The following is a 14,329-nucleotide window of genomic DNA, read 5'->3' on the forward strand; positions in this document are numbered from 1 at the left end:
AAGAAGACCCTGCAAAAACACAGCTACTCTTGTAAAGCAAAATATTGAAAATGATAAAACATAAATTAAAATGAATGGAAATGAAAATGCAGGGAAATGCTTGACCGTAGACAGAAATGTAGATAAAGCGATAAAGCAAGACAAAACAGATCATGCCGGTGCACCATTTCTGAACGTGCTTGTGAATGAAAACAGACAGTCAAAGCAGCCTAGAGCAACATCCACCATAAATAGCCCAGTGCCACACAACCCAGAGCAACAGGAGCTCCAAAGACTATGCTAGAAAGTATGATATTAACATATTTGACACTAAAGAAGAACATTTTTGACAAAAAAAAAAAAAAAATTCTATTGTCTACAATAGAAGGACTCAGACACGCCCCTGTTATATGCTCCAACATCACCACAACAATGAAAACCTTCTGGGCCACTTAGGGATTTAGCAGTATTTCTAACGTATATTATTCAGCCGCAGGAAATTTATTTGATGCTGCAGTAATGTTGGATGAATTTTCGAACACTCTTGTAGTGAACTCCGTCCGACAGGAGCAGTTGGTTAAAAAGCAATACGCTGTGACTTAATTGGAATGAACCAGTCAACTGTATAATGCATTTGGATGAACTACAGTAGATATTGTATGTATTTCATCAAGACAATTGCTAACAACATTAAAGCGGATGGGTGTTTGTTTGAATGCATTCCTTTGCGATTTATAAATGGGGAGCATGTCTTTACAATGTCCAGCATGACTGACTCCATGACTGTCTTCCATTCTGCTCCTTTTTTTAAACCCATGTAAAATCATTCTAATAAATTGCACGTCTGAGCAAAGTTTTCGCTTGTGTGCCCTTGCGTTAATTTTAACCGTCAATAAACATCCTTTGCAGTGGATTGTTGCTCAATGTCTGCAAATGAATAAATAAAATAATTGATCAATTAAACTAATTAAACCAAAAAAAAAAAACCTATCACAGCAATCTCAAATTTGAAAAACAATTCAAGCACATGAACATCGACGATGCTTCTTCCACAAATACTCCAGTTCAAAAAGCCAATACAAAGGGGAGAGCGAGCCTTTGGTTCATTACACATCAAAATTTTAGCTTTGGACCCCAGAGGCAACGATTTGTATTTCAAATTTCTCTCAAGAGAGAGAGCACTACTCATGATGAAGGGTCATTTAAACCCAGTAATAGGCTTCATCCCTGGCTGAGCAGCAATTTGACAGGAAGCCTGAGTTAGTGTAGCATAACGTACCTGACACAGCTGGCTCTCTTCACACACAATAAGAATGCCCACCCTCCGTCCCTGGAAAAAAAACAAACAAATAAAAAAAACCCAAGTCATCGGGACCCATCAAAGGTAAAATAGTTGGGGAATAGCAGAGTAAGTTTTTACACCTGTTCCCCAAGCTCATCAAAGCGTGTCATTGGTATTCAAGTGGAAGGGAGATGGGGTGAGGGGCACAGGAAAAACAAAAGAAAAATGAAAAAATAATGACGGACTCATGGTAAACCAGCCTTTTTTTTCTCATCCAATCTTGAGAATGTTAGTGGCTGGAAATCGGTGCATTGATCAAGAATCGAACCTGCACCGACTATATAGTATTCTGGAACTCAATCTTCACTCAAATCAAATTAGGAGAAGACCAATGATGCACACTAAAAGAGATATCTGTTAATGGTTTGATTGATCGGATTTAATTAGCCATTAAGGCACACATGAGTTAAAACGAGATAAAACAAAATTTGGGCAATCACATCCTACTGAAAAGCCAAAATTGTGGCCATGCACATTTGTTGTCAAACAAAACCAATATATGCAAACAACGTCAAACTCTCAAAGCAAATTAGACTTTTCTTGTTTTTATGATATTCTTGTTATTTTATGTTACCATCTGTAACTCATCAGTATGCTACAGGCACTGTTATCCACAGATAAATAGGGAGGAGGTATCCATTGAAGAATGCGCATCTTATCATTCAAGACTCACTTATACCTTGAAAAGGTCAGCTTTAATACTCTCGTATCATATTGCGCTTCTCACTTGATTTTTATTCTTCTACGCAGGCGCAAATGGGCTATATTTTTGGGCATTAATCCAGTCCACTGATTACTGAATAATCTAATTAACATATGCAGCAAAGAATTATTCCATTACCAACTATGCTTCATCGCTACTGAGGTGAGACAGAGGGCCCGATTTTTGTGCCTAGTACTTGTCTGGAGCAAAACACAATGTAACTGTGCGCATGATGGACAGAGTTTTCTTTCTTTTCCTGTTTTTCTAGCTTTTGCACAGCTGCAGCGAGGTGGAATAGGGCGTTTTCTCCTTCAGTCGGTATAATTGTGGTAAAAATACTTTGGTCTCTATAGACCTGTGACTTTCCTGCTAATAGGCAGAAAGCCGTAGCCTCTGGATAATTGGAAAGACCTTCCTGCCCTCCAGTTTGAGTGGCATGCCTCAGCCAGTTGAGTCAGTCACCTGATAGGAGCTCAGCTACATCAAGCTGTCGGCTCAAATCCAGAGTAATCAGGCACTTCCATTAACAAGCTACTCACACACTCGGATGTGTTCTGGGCGAGGCGGTGTGTCCAGCTCACACGAGCGTACGCACGCACGTATGCAAGAGTGCACACGCTTGTGAGCCCACGCACAGACGCTCTAAGGAGACAGCTGATGAGCAGTCACCTGGCAAATTAGCTTATTTGACAGATGCGCACGCATACTCATCGGTACATTACAAACAAGCTCCGGTAGCGTTGCAATTTCTCTGCCTGCAGACACTCATTCAGACCTTCGCCATAACCTTCTTAATTAGTCACTTTTCAGATCGAAGGAAAAAAAAAAACATAACAGTTTACCACGATATCAATTAGGACGGGCGGCTAAGTTTGCACGACCGCCTCGAAGTTCGGGGACCCGAGTTCAAATTCACCTCGCTCCACCCTTCTTTCTGTGTGGAGTTTGCATGTTCTCTCCAAGCCCGCGTGGGTTCTCTTCGACTTCCTCCCACACACCAAAAAACATACATGGCAAGTATATTGGACATAGTAAACTGTCCTCAGTTGTGGTAAGGTGCGTGAAAAATTGATAGCCTCTGGGTGCCCTGCAATTGGCTGGCCACCAATTCAGGGTGTCCCCCGCCTACTGCCCGAAGTCAGCTGGGATAGGCAACAAGATAAGGGCCTCTAGAAAATGGATGGATGGATCAAGATTTATCAATAAGGAACAAAGACGGAACGATATCTAAATCTCACAGTTCAGCTTTATCATATTTATTATTGTAGGAAAGTTCACAGTATAGCGGTAAGACTCACGATATTACCGTGCAGGTGGGGCAGAGAGGCGCATACAAGAGTAACGAAAGGCCACTCTTTCTTGCTTGATAGACGTCAGCTCCATAGACTTCACTAGTGTTTTTTTTTGCATTTTCCAGCAGGATTTGTTGAAAGAGACTTCTTCAAATGAAAGATTGCATGTACTTTGATTCCTGTCCATCAAAGAATCACATTCATATACTTTCAAAATGTTATAATTGCCACAAAAACAACTACAGTAGGCAACCCTGAACAAGAACTTTTCTCAAAACTAGAACATATCACCGGCGATTTCCTTCTCTTTAATCCATAATAGAAGAAGCCTCTCCATTTTGTTGTCGACCGAGGTCCGTCCCCTGGCAAGGAAAGTCTTGCCCTTAGAAGATTGCCGAGCGGTTACAGCCATACTCACGAGCAAGGTTAACTATGCGTGCGCCTCCGTATTTTTTTATTATCTCCTGCTTGGTTTCTATTGTCATCATCCTCTTACTTCTTCCTTTACCACCACTTGCAATTTTAGAAGCCATGTCTAACAGATAAAGTTTGCAAAGCCTTCACAACATTCCTTCCTTCCGTTTTTCACTCATTTTCTCCCCTTCCATCCCGACCAGCAGTGCCATCAAGCTAGATAAAGGCGTTCGGCCAATAGCATATCGGTATTTCTGTGATTGAAGTGACGCCGGCCAATAGCATAGCCGCATCTCCGTGAGTGAGACCGGGACTGTGACCTTAATCGACCAATAGCATATCGGCATCTCCATGACTGACACCGTGACTGAGACAGTGACTGTGACATTGTAAGAGCAATAGCATATCAGCGTTACCGTGACATTCGTGAACAGTTGATTTCGTTGATGCAGCAAAGTCAAAAAAATAGTCCGGACACACTGACCGGTATGTTGGATTGTTCGTAAGTTGAAAGGTTTGTCCGTAAGAGGGGGACAAAAAACGCCACGGTCCACGCTCGTGAGTCGAAAAGTTCGTAAAAGAGGGAGTTCGTAAACCTGGGGCCCACTGTATTCTATTCTCAGTCACAATAACATCATGGCCCATGAAAAAGTGTATGCTCACGACTTTGACAATACTCATTAATTTTGTGGATAAATTGAATTTTCCATCATGACTTTCTTCGAATTTCATGGCATTTCACATTTTATTCCTGCAAATCCAATTCGATTCCTGCTTCTTTTCCACTTGAATTCAAATTCAATTTCAAATTCAAGAATTTAATCGGAATTCAACGATCATCCAATTTTAATTCTGAACCGCTTTCCTCCCTGAGCACCAATGACGTAAATTAGGGTAAACTTTAAAACTGTTTTAGATTATCATTTGTCTTTACAGTAACTTCATACTATTCTGGGCATTTTTAGGAACCAAATAAATAAATAAATAAATACAAACAGTACACAATTTTGTACTGTATTTGATGTCGCACTAAAATTACAAGCCACATCTGATATGAAGCAAGTTTAGGACCATGTCCGCCAAAATTTAAGCATTTTTTTACCACCTTTTTAGTAATAGCGTCAGATTCAAGACAAGACAAATGATTTTGTATGTGCAAGTTAAAAGTGAGTCGAAAGTGAGATCAGTAGCAAATAATTTGTATAAACTAATTGACACCCAGCGACATACAGAGACACAGTGTCTACTTAAAGGATGGCCACTGTTCATGGAAAGGCCACATTAGGAGTGCATACACCTGGAAATATTATTATTTGTTTTTATTGAAACAGTTATAGACCAAATTTAGGTGTGAGGAATTTGTCAATCATTATAGCTTATTCGGGATTGGCTGGATCTAGCAGTTTCAGTGGTTTTGAGGAATCATGCTATTATTGAAGTTTTGAGAATTCCCAGGGTCAATTGCCAATCCCTTCAAAATTGACATCCAATAGCACTGTCATTCATTTGCAATATTGAAATATATGACATGCGCAGTTGATGAATGCTGTGTTTCTTCCCTTTCAGGGCACAATGAGCCAGCAGCTGCAGTCATTACAAATATGTAAATAGGGCACACCACCTCAGTGACCTCTGAGCTCATTTGACGATGTTTAATGAGCAAAATGGTCTGTAGGTATTCTTCAGCAGCCAAGTGCCATCTATAATGTGCTACATGTAATACCACTCAGCATCTTACTTACTGTTGCTGCCGAGGCACAGAATAATGACCTATGTTTAAGTATGGGCAGGAAAACAAGTACTATATATACTTTTGGCTCGTGTCAGTGACTGTAATGGTGAAAAACATTAAACAGATTGCCTGTGACACAAAGGTGCGCTAAAACCAACTCATAAAATGTTCGATAATTAATTTAAAATGCTTTGATCTGAGAGCCACAAAACTCTCAAAGTGAATGGAAAATATATGACATGGAGAATACTGTGCAGGTATGAACCATAGTCACATGCTAACGGCATACCTTCTCTCAGTTTTTGTTCTAATAGTCTGCATTTTTTTTTTTAAACAGCAATACCCTTTCCCACCCATGTGAGCCTGTCAAAGCATGACAGAGTACACCTTTGATCCCACTGACGCATCTCTACTCCACTGTCTGCCTTCCAGCCAACATCCCTCCTCCACTCTTCTGTGGTGCTGTCAAAAATTGGGAAAAGTTCTGACCTCCCTTTGTCTACTCTGCCCACTCATTCCAACAAATGAAGTCTTGCAGCATGTGTTCTTCTTAGGAGGCAACATAACAGCCACCCCAAGCCGAGCCTCAGTCACAATGGCACCACCTGCCGCCCTCTGCACCCCTATTAATCAGTGCTGTGTCTTTTCCTTCCACTTTAACTCATACAATTAGTCTGCACTCTGGGCTCATTTCTCACTGTGAACAGCTAATAGTTGCAAATGCAAAACTGAGAGGCACAAATTGTAGCACACTCAGATGCAACTAATTATACAGCTGTGCTGATGACTTAAGACATTAAATGGGCAAAAAAAAAAAAAGAATAACACTATTTGTCTCCTGTGTTTGGGTTCTCTGAGCACCGAGAATGTGAGCTCAAATGTAATAGAGATAAAATGGTATGAAAATAAAAAAATCGTCATTATAGTCCAGAACATTAGGAGTGACTATTACAGTGGACCCCTGGTTTACGACTTTCCTGCCTTACGTTTTTTTCACCTTACGACAAGGCCCGCGACGTTTTTTTGTCCCCTCTTTACGCCATTTTTTTTTCCTTACGACACATCCAACATGGCAGTCAGTGTGCCCGACGCATCCAACATGGCGGTCAATGTGCGCTCATACATCTATACACGCGTCATTGCTTACATCACTACAATGCTTGTCTGCTACTGGTCGGCGCACGAGGTCACAAAGATGGCTGCCTAAAGACTTTATTTCGAGTGAGAATGCTTTCAATATTGTATTTATTGTGCATCGCAGTGCTTAATCCAAACTTTAGTTGGTTAGCTATGGGTCCCTAGATTGCTCGTGAAGTGAAAGAGAAGATGATTTATATGGACACGAAGCTGGAGATAATCAAGAAATACGGAGAAGGCTAAGGTAGTAAGCCTAGGCTCCTCTTACGAGGGAATATGGCCATAGCAAGCTTGTCACGTCGCTAAAAGGTAAATAAATCCTTTATATATGTCTTTATTTATGATGTTATTTAACTGTATACATGTATATTATACATACGTAGCAATTAGTTTACTATTTTAATACCAATGTTTAATATGTATCTACAATTTTGATGGTTTTACCTGGCATTTTACACGCATTAGCTAATTAACATAGGTTGGATTGCCCGCCATATGGCGAATTGGCGTTACAATCCCAACCACGGATTGATCCGTAAACTGGGGGCCCACTGTGTTATATTATCCTTAAAATAAATAAAAACAAACACATCAAATAAATCTTTGCACTGAAGGAATTGCAACAAGTTTTATTTGGACAAAATAAACTGAAAATTATTTGTATTAGCGCTTTTCTACCTTCAAAGTACTCAAAGCGCTTTAATACCATCGCCTCATTCACCAATTGATGATGCAGCATTAGAAGAAAGTCAACACAAAGGAACACGATCACAAGGCTCAGGATCAAACCCACAACATGAGGGTTGCGAAACAACGACTCTGCCACCTGAGACCCACTCAGCTCTACTCAGTTACAATCATACGGCGAGCATCACAAATGATGCGCCATGTTAATTTCAGTGTGCCATAGTTCAAGAGGAAAGCGACTGGAGATTGCTGAGCAGGGCCAGTTGATTGGATCCCTCGTTGCCATAGGCAAACTGTTGGAGGTTAATGTTGCAAGCGAGGACAGAATGTTCTGTAACATCCTCCAGTGAACTGCTGCCACAGGTCACAAAGTGCAGAATAGAGAAGGAGACATTCAAGAAAAATGCTTGTAATTAAAAAAGAAAAAAGACGAAAAAAGCAATTCGATAAGAGTCTCGAATTTGGAAGAGCACCAACTATTTTTTTTCAATCCCGCGGCACAATGTGAAAGATTGTTGACTGCAGTTGAAGCAGATGTTAAGAAAATGAGTCTCAAACACATTTGTGTCACAGGAGGCCACATATTAGTTATGTTTCCCTCCCATCAAAATGACCATGAAACTATAAATCTCCAATTGCTTCTATAATCAAAGAATATTGCGGTCAAATTTACCTTAAACCCCGTTGCCTTTAACTAAATGTCAGTATGCGACCATCGTCGTATAACTTGTTCAGAAAGATTTGTTGTCAAAGATATTACAACCCATGTTTTTCTCTGAAATATGTCCTCTGAAATCAAACTAGTCCAAGCACACTATTCTGATGAATATTGTGTTTCTGAAACCTATTCAGCCTTTTAAATCATTCTAATTTGATGCTTGCTAATGACTGAAGATGACATGACAATTGTTCAAAGCTGAGGTAGCAATGAATTCCAGCCCAGCTTGTGAAGTTCGCATGGCCAAGTACAGAAAACAGGTAGGCCATCATTGGTTGAGACGGTTTACATGTTTTCTGAATTTGGCCACATGGCCTTCACGAGCTGAGCTGTGATTGGTTGTGAAACTCATGGACTGCAATCTCACGTTACTCACAGAATCCCAGGTGCCCAGTGGAATACTGGACAATTCTATCGAACTAGCTGGACACTACTTGGTGACTCCATCATCTTACTCACTATGTATGTAATGCTACACTATGCATTACACTATGCACTATGCATGTAATATCAACAGCGGCCAGAAGCGGCGGCCAGAAGTGGCGCCAAAAAAACAAAAGATCAAGCACAAACGTATGAAGTGTTAAAGTAAATAATTTCCAAAACATTATTTCGGGTGCAGCCCACGCGGCCCGGTACCAGTTGATCCACGGACCGGGGACCGCTGTTCTACAGTACAAATTCACTTCATGGTTATTCTTTGTAATTTAGCAAAACAATAAGTAGCATTTGCACTCTTTAAAGACGCAGGGTGGCACACTACGGCGTCAAAGAGAGACCATTGTTTGGAAGCATGCACGCTGCGAGCAAGAGTGCAAGCTCAAACAAATATAATTCGCCATTGGCTTCAAACATAATAGCACGGAACCTATAAAACTTGATCAAATATGTCAATGCTGGTTAGTTACCCCGGGACATAAAGAAAATGAAAACACAACTCTTACCAGTCACAAGACACAAACTGACAAACTGTGATTTAAATTACATTGGCAACATTTTTCCTCCTTGGCTTTTCGTAGCTTAAAGAAACATGACTGCCAGCATCTTCGTAGTGCTCCCCATATCATATAAGTAGTGATTACTAGACCTACGAATATATATTCAAATATATGTTGGTTGGATAGAACACACTTATTTACACCTTATGAAATGTATAGTAGTTTTACAAAATGCATAACAAACTAAATATTACAAATTGTCACTTTAAAAGACAGATGGCACTTTTACTTGAATTATTTTAATTTATGTGATTTATTTCATTTTTTTTTTAGCACATAGTAATAAAAATACACATTTCTTATGTGTGTGCATTTAACTGTACTATATTGATTTTGGAGTGATATAAAGTTGTCACGTTTATCATGTTTATTTATCTGCATTAGAGCTTGGGCTCATTTCAAGCAAAAAACAAAAAAGTCGCGATTAGTCGACGAATCGAAAAAATAATTAATCGACACTTTAAATAATCTTTAGTGACGAAGTGAAGAATCATTGTTTTGCATTTCCTTTTGTGGGACACATAATGTGGTGTGGCCTACCAGATCTGGACTAAGTTCGAAAAGGAGTCAGGTTCTTTGGTTTGAGCTAAGATCTTCTGTGCTCTGTTAAATGCAAATCGCCTGCTTCAACTCAAATAATGGTTACTTTTTCAATCACAACTGTGTTTCTATTCGAGCACTTTGACCAGGACTGATTCGATGCTACTAAATGCATGCTATTAAAAGGTCTGCAGCCTTTTCAAAAGCTTAATACACAGGGAATTTCACCATGCATATAAAGGAGTTTAATTTGTTAGAACATGACATGTGAGGTTAATTTCCAGCCAGTTCCCTTATCCAGGTTTACAGCCCACTTCTCCTCTGGGATGGTTTGAATACTGAAAACCACTTTTGCTGTCCACAGCATATGTAATAATAATAACAGATTATACCGTGCAAACTAACACCTCCGGGTAGATACTGTACATGGAGCAGAAGTCAAGCACTTCCCTGTCTTTGACATGCTCACTTCTGTGTTTTGAGCCGCATCCCACGCTCAGCATCTCCATGAAGTCACAAACAGGTAAAACAAAAGGCATGTCCTTAACAATGAACCCACTAACAAGGTAAAGTAGCTCTAAGACAAACCAAGAGAGTCGTAGTGCGCTACCACTTATATTTTATGAACATCAGATGAAGATTAATGTAGCTGCATCAATGGTATGGCATAGAATGGAATGGTATTTTATTATCTCTGAATGTTTGTGTTATTATTATTGCAGTATGTATTTGATAGGTGCACTTTGTGCGCGAAACCTAAAGAGATGTCCACTTCGCCAAATAGCACCAGTGATTTGACCAACCATTTAGAGCGGTGCCATAGAAACAAAAAGTTAGCGAAAAGAAAACACGAGGATTGCGCTCTCTTGCTGAGGGATGCCACTTCCACCTCAAGAGGTTAGGAGATTCGCTAGGAGATATGCTGCCACTTTCCACAGCATTTCAAAACCTTGTCAGCAAGATCCCTATCACAAGTAGCAATAATGACAAGGTATGCTAACGCTAATATTCACAGTAAAATTGCTATTAATAATAGTCTAAATAATTCTGGTCAATGTAACTGTAGGTTGGACAGGATGTTAAATACCTTACCTATGATGTAGGCCAGCTGCTAATGTCAGCCCCATCGAAACTGTCTATTTTTGAAACATCTGTCCCTAACCTAGCTGACTGAACTTGAATTTTAATACTAGCATTGAAATTGTCAAATGCACAAAATGTGTTTGCCTATAGCTTAAACAATGCATCACCATGCAGTGAAGCTAAGTAATAAAGTGATTAAAATACAAAAACAAAGATTTTGTATCTTGTATAGGTTTACAATACAATGCAGATGAAATGATTTGTACTGGTTTCAGGCTTAAGCCAACCTTTCACTGGATGTGTAATGAGCGCAATGAGCTATAGTTAGAATGGCAAATCCAAATTTCCAGTTATGGCGGTGAGAGTAATATACAACTAATGCAATAGCAGTGTAATTCATTACATTTCAAATACGGTAATATTGTCATGAAACCTTTAACATGAATATAACATCACTGTAACATTACTTTGAAATAGCAGTAATAAGTCATAAATAATGCATTACAGTTTTGAAGTATCTTGCCCACTACTGGTTTTATGTGTGTGTCCACCAATAGATTGTGCAATTACATGCTGTGATTGAAAAACCATCATTCCAAGTAAATCCAAAGGCAGGTTTTGATATCAATCATGTTCACATGCATGCTACATATCAGAAATTTCACTGCTGACAAACTGTCAAAACAAATCAAAGGCACATGCATCCAGCTGGCACATGTTGATTTTGATAAAGGTCCAACTGACATGCCTTATATATTTCATATTGCTTCCAAAGCTCTTTGCTGAGCTATATGTTTTTTTCTTGCTAGAATTGTAACTATTTGTTCAGTTTGTCTATTCACGCATGTTGTGCAAAGTTCTCAAATTTAACTTTGGAATCAGGCGTTATTAAAATGAGTAACATCTTTATTATATATGTTGGCAGTTTCTGCATTTAATAAACCTTCCTATGCTGCAACATGTATACTAGGCTGCGAATTTGGTGTTGAGAAATTACTGATTCCATTGTCAGGCAAAAGCCCCGACACCTTGAGACCGAAATTGCAACTTTTATTATCTTAATCATCTTATGAGATTTTGTACTGAGCTGCAACAAGGCATGGAGAAGGTAGAACAGTCCATTATACAATGCTCGAAAGCGTTCAACTTTTGGAAAAAAGAATATATTGCGGTCAATAACTGATAAAAGACAGCAGTGAGCAAAGAGCTTCCTCAATGTGAAAAAGTTGCATTTATTTCCAAGCGTTCGTTTCTCTTCCAGCAAATCCACTCTGAAAGCTGAAAAATCAATAACTTCAAAACAGCACAACAGGTGGTGACACACAAGTGACACCAGAGCAACAGCACTTGATCAATGAGCGGACAAGCAAGAGCTGATGATAAACCACTGTTGACTTTGAACATTCCCTTTCAAAACTGCCAAAGGAAAACATGACAACTACATGCGATGTATGTGTTGATGTTGTGTCGTGGGTTTAGTGTAATTTGTTATAAGCTTGTCTACCTTATTAGGATAACTGAGTGAAAGGAAGACTGTAAGATTTAGGCTTGATTGCTGTTTTTGCTTTTTTGGGAGGGATGTGTGTGTGTGTGTGTGTGGGGGGGGGGGCAAGTTTGGGTAATTTACAAAAATGACGAACTGGCGACAACGGAAGGGGATCCATGTACCAGTTGATGAATTAGCAACATAAAGTCAAATGCCCACCAAAGATGTGTGTAGGCAGGATGAAGATAGAGATCAGCGGCATAATCAGTCAACAGACTGAAAGATAATTATTGCTGATCATTTGATCTGAGGTGTTTGCCGTTGAAAGAGAGAACAGGTGCATGCTATCTTTTGATCTGTGACAAATGGATTAAGTGACAATAATTTGTAGTAATCCTGCTGCTTGGAGAGTCATGCTTTCTCATACTCACTATGCATAAATATTCAGAATTTACAAATTGCTGATACAATCACTGCAAAAAAAAAAAAAAAACAGAGGTCTTCATGGCGCCTCTTCATCATCATTGTGAGCAGCCCATTATCAGCAGTGCCTCGAAACCAGAACCTAAACGTTATGTTTCATTTTGCTTTTCTGTAATGTTATGTTACACGTGGATGTGTTGGAAACGACAGTTGTTTCTCCTCGCACGCGAAAGTCAGGGAGTGGGGTGAGAACAGATTTGAACACTGGAACAAATGCGAGGGCATCCACAATAGAGCTTGAGAAAATAAGACGCCGAGTGGGAAGCAAGCATTCAGTGTTGGGCTGACTCATTCACCAATGCTGAGCACAGCACACGCCGTTTGCGTTTGTGCCCTGTTTCTGGCCACAATACTCACGTCACGTTGAAAATTCCTTGCAGTCCTCTGCAGTGGGAATACATTCACGAATGTTTGGCTGAAGCTTCAACAGCAGAAAACACAAACAGTTGGAGATGAATGCTGAGAATTTGAAAGGCTGCAGCTACCGCAGTGCTACTGCTCGAAGGCAATGCCGTGGCTCAAACTAATGTGACAGGATTTAGTGAGATCAATTGGATTAGAGCTGTATTTGACCTCTTTCAAATAAAATGCCTTCTATAGAATTGTTCATGCCGCCCTGGCTAGTACTTTGTGAAAGCAGTAAATATAGCCCAAGGCACAGAAACAAAAAAACTGCCAAATGTTCTTATTTTTCCACCTGGGAGGAGAAGGGGAGAAGGTAGCGGCATGAACTCAAGTACAGTATTGCGAAAGACAGTAGAGGCTCTGCTGTATTCTGTAGTTGCACAATGTATGAGGATGGGAGGTGATTAGATGACATCCATCCGTCTATCCGTCCATCCATCCATCAAGCCATCCATCCATCCATCCATCCATCCATCATCCATCCATCATCTGGACCACCAACCCTTACAAGGTTTGCCATTTTCTTGGAGCCTATCCCTTGGTGGTCTGAGTAAATTAGGCCCTTAGTCCTCTGGGAATCATCCAGCTAAAGTGTGAGAAGGAGAGGAGGGTTCCAAAAAGTTTTTCCTGTGTCCAAGACCAGAGACTCTTGTTTCTACATCAGCTGCATTTGCGTCAACACAGCTCTTGCTTGCTGAAGCTAAATTCAGATGACATTTATTGAAAGACTTAAGGAAATTTGAAGGGAGGCGAGAAGTGATTATGCTGAACATGTCTGCTGCAAACAGCGCGGCAAAATGTCACACAGGCAACTAGCTCACCAGGTGGTTGATGCACCACCATTATGAAAATTGAGCATGTGTTCATAAGCCTGATGACTAACAAGATACCGTGGGAACTTGTGATCGGTGCACACATACAGAACTCATCAAACGTTCGGGCTTTGTGTGTTGATGAGTCTCTACTAACCACTTTTGTCACCACTATGAACTAAATGATTTGTGATAAGAGTTGTTTTAGTTACCATCTTTGATTTAAAAACAGAACATTTTGCGAAACTTAAATTGTTTGCTGAATTGTTTGTCAGCAAATCGGCAAAAACGTTCATCATTAATTCCAATCAAAGCAGATGTATGCAAATGTCTTATTTTGATTCAACACAATGACAATCAGTGGGTTTTTATACATGACTAATAATTCTAAGAACATTTCCAGTTGAGAGGCTGAAATTCTGAGCATTTGGACAATTTTAGGTTTGAAAATGATTCATCGATTGTCAAAAATAATTAGCGATTTATTCAGTAGGAGTTGTCAATTTTTAGTTGGAATT

General features: G+C 39.8%; 1 protein-coding gene across 7 annotated transcripts in view; it reads right to left on the reverse strand.

The window, feature by feature from the left end:
- The window catches only part of LOC148427824 (beta-1,3-galactosyltransferase 1-like), a 63,736-nt gene that overhangs the window by 35,879 nt on the left and 13,528 nt on the right, over positions 1 to 14,329 (reverse strand). For 4 of the 7 annotated variants that reach the window (XM_088437700.1, XM_088437681.1, XM_088437718.1 and 1 more), the window contains one exon: positions 1,259 to 1,309. The exons of the other annotated variants lie outside the window; for them this stretch is intronic. The gene's annotated coding sequence lies outside the window, so the exon portion shown is untranslated. The remainder of the gene's footprint in view (positions 1 to 1,258; positions 1,310 to 14,329) is intronic. 7 annotated transcript variants of the gene reach the window in all.

Source organism: Hippichthys cyanospilos, chromosome 2 (genome assembly GCF_059441005.1).
Source record: "Hippichthys cyanospilos isolate Australia breed blue-spotted pipefish chromosome 2, RoL_Hcya_1.0, whole genome shotgun sequence".
Classification (NCBI taxonomy): domain Eukaryota; kingdom Metazoa; phylum Chordata; class Actinopteri; order Syngnathiformes; family Syngnathidae; genus Hippichthys; species Hippichthys cyanospilos.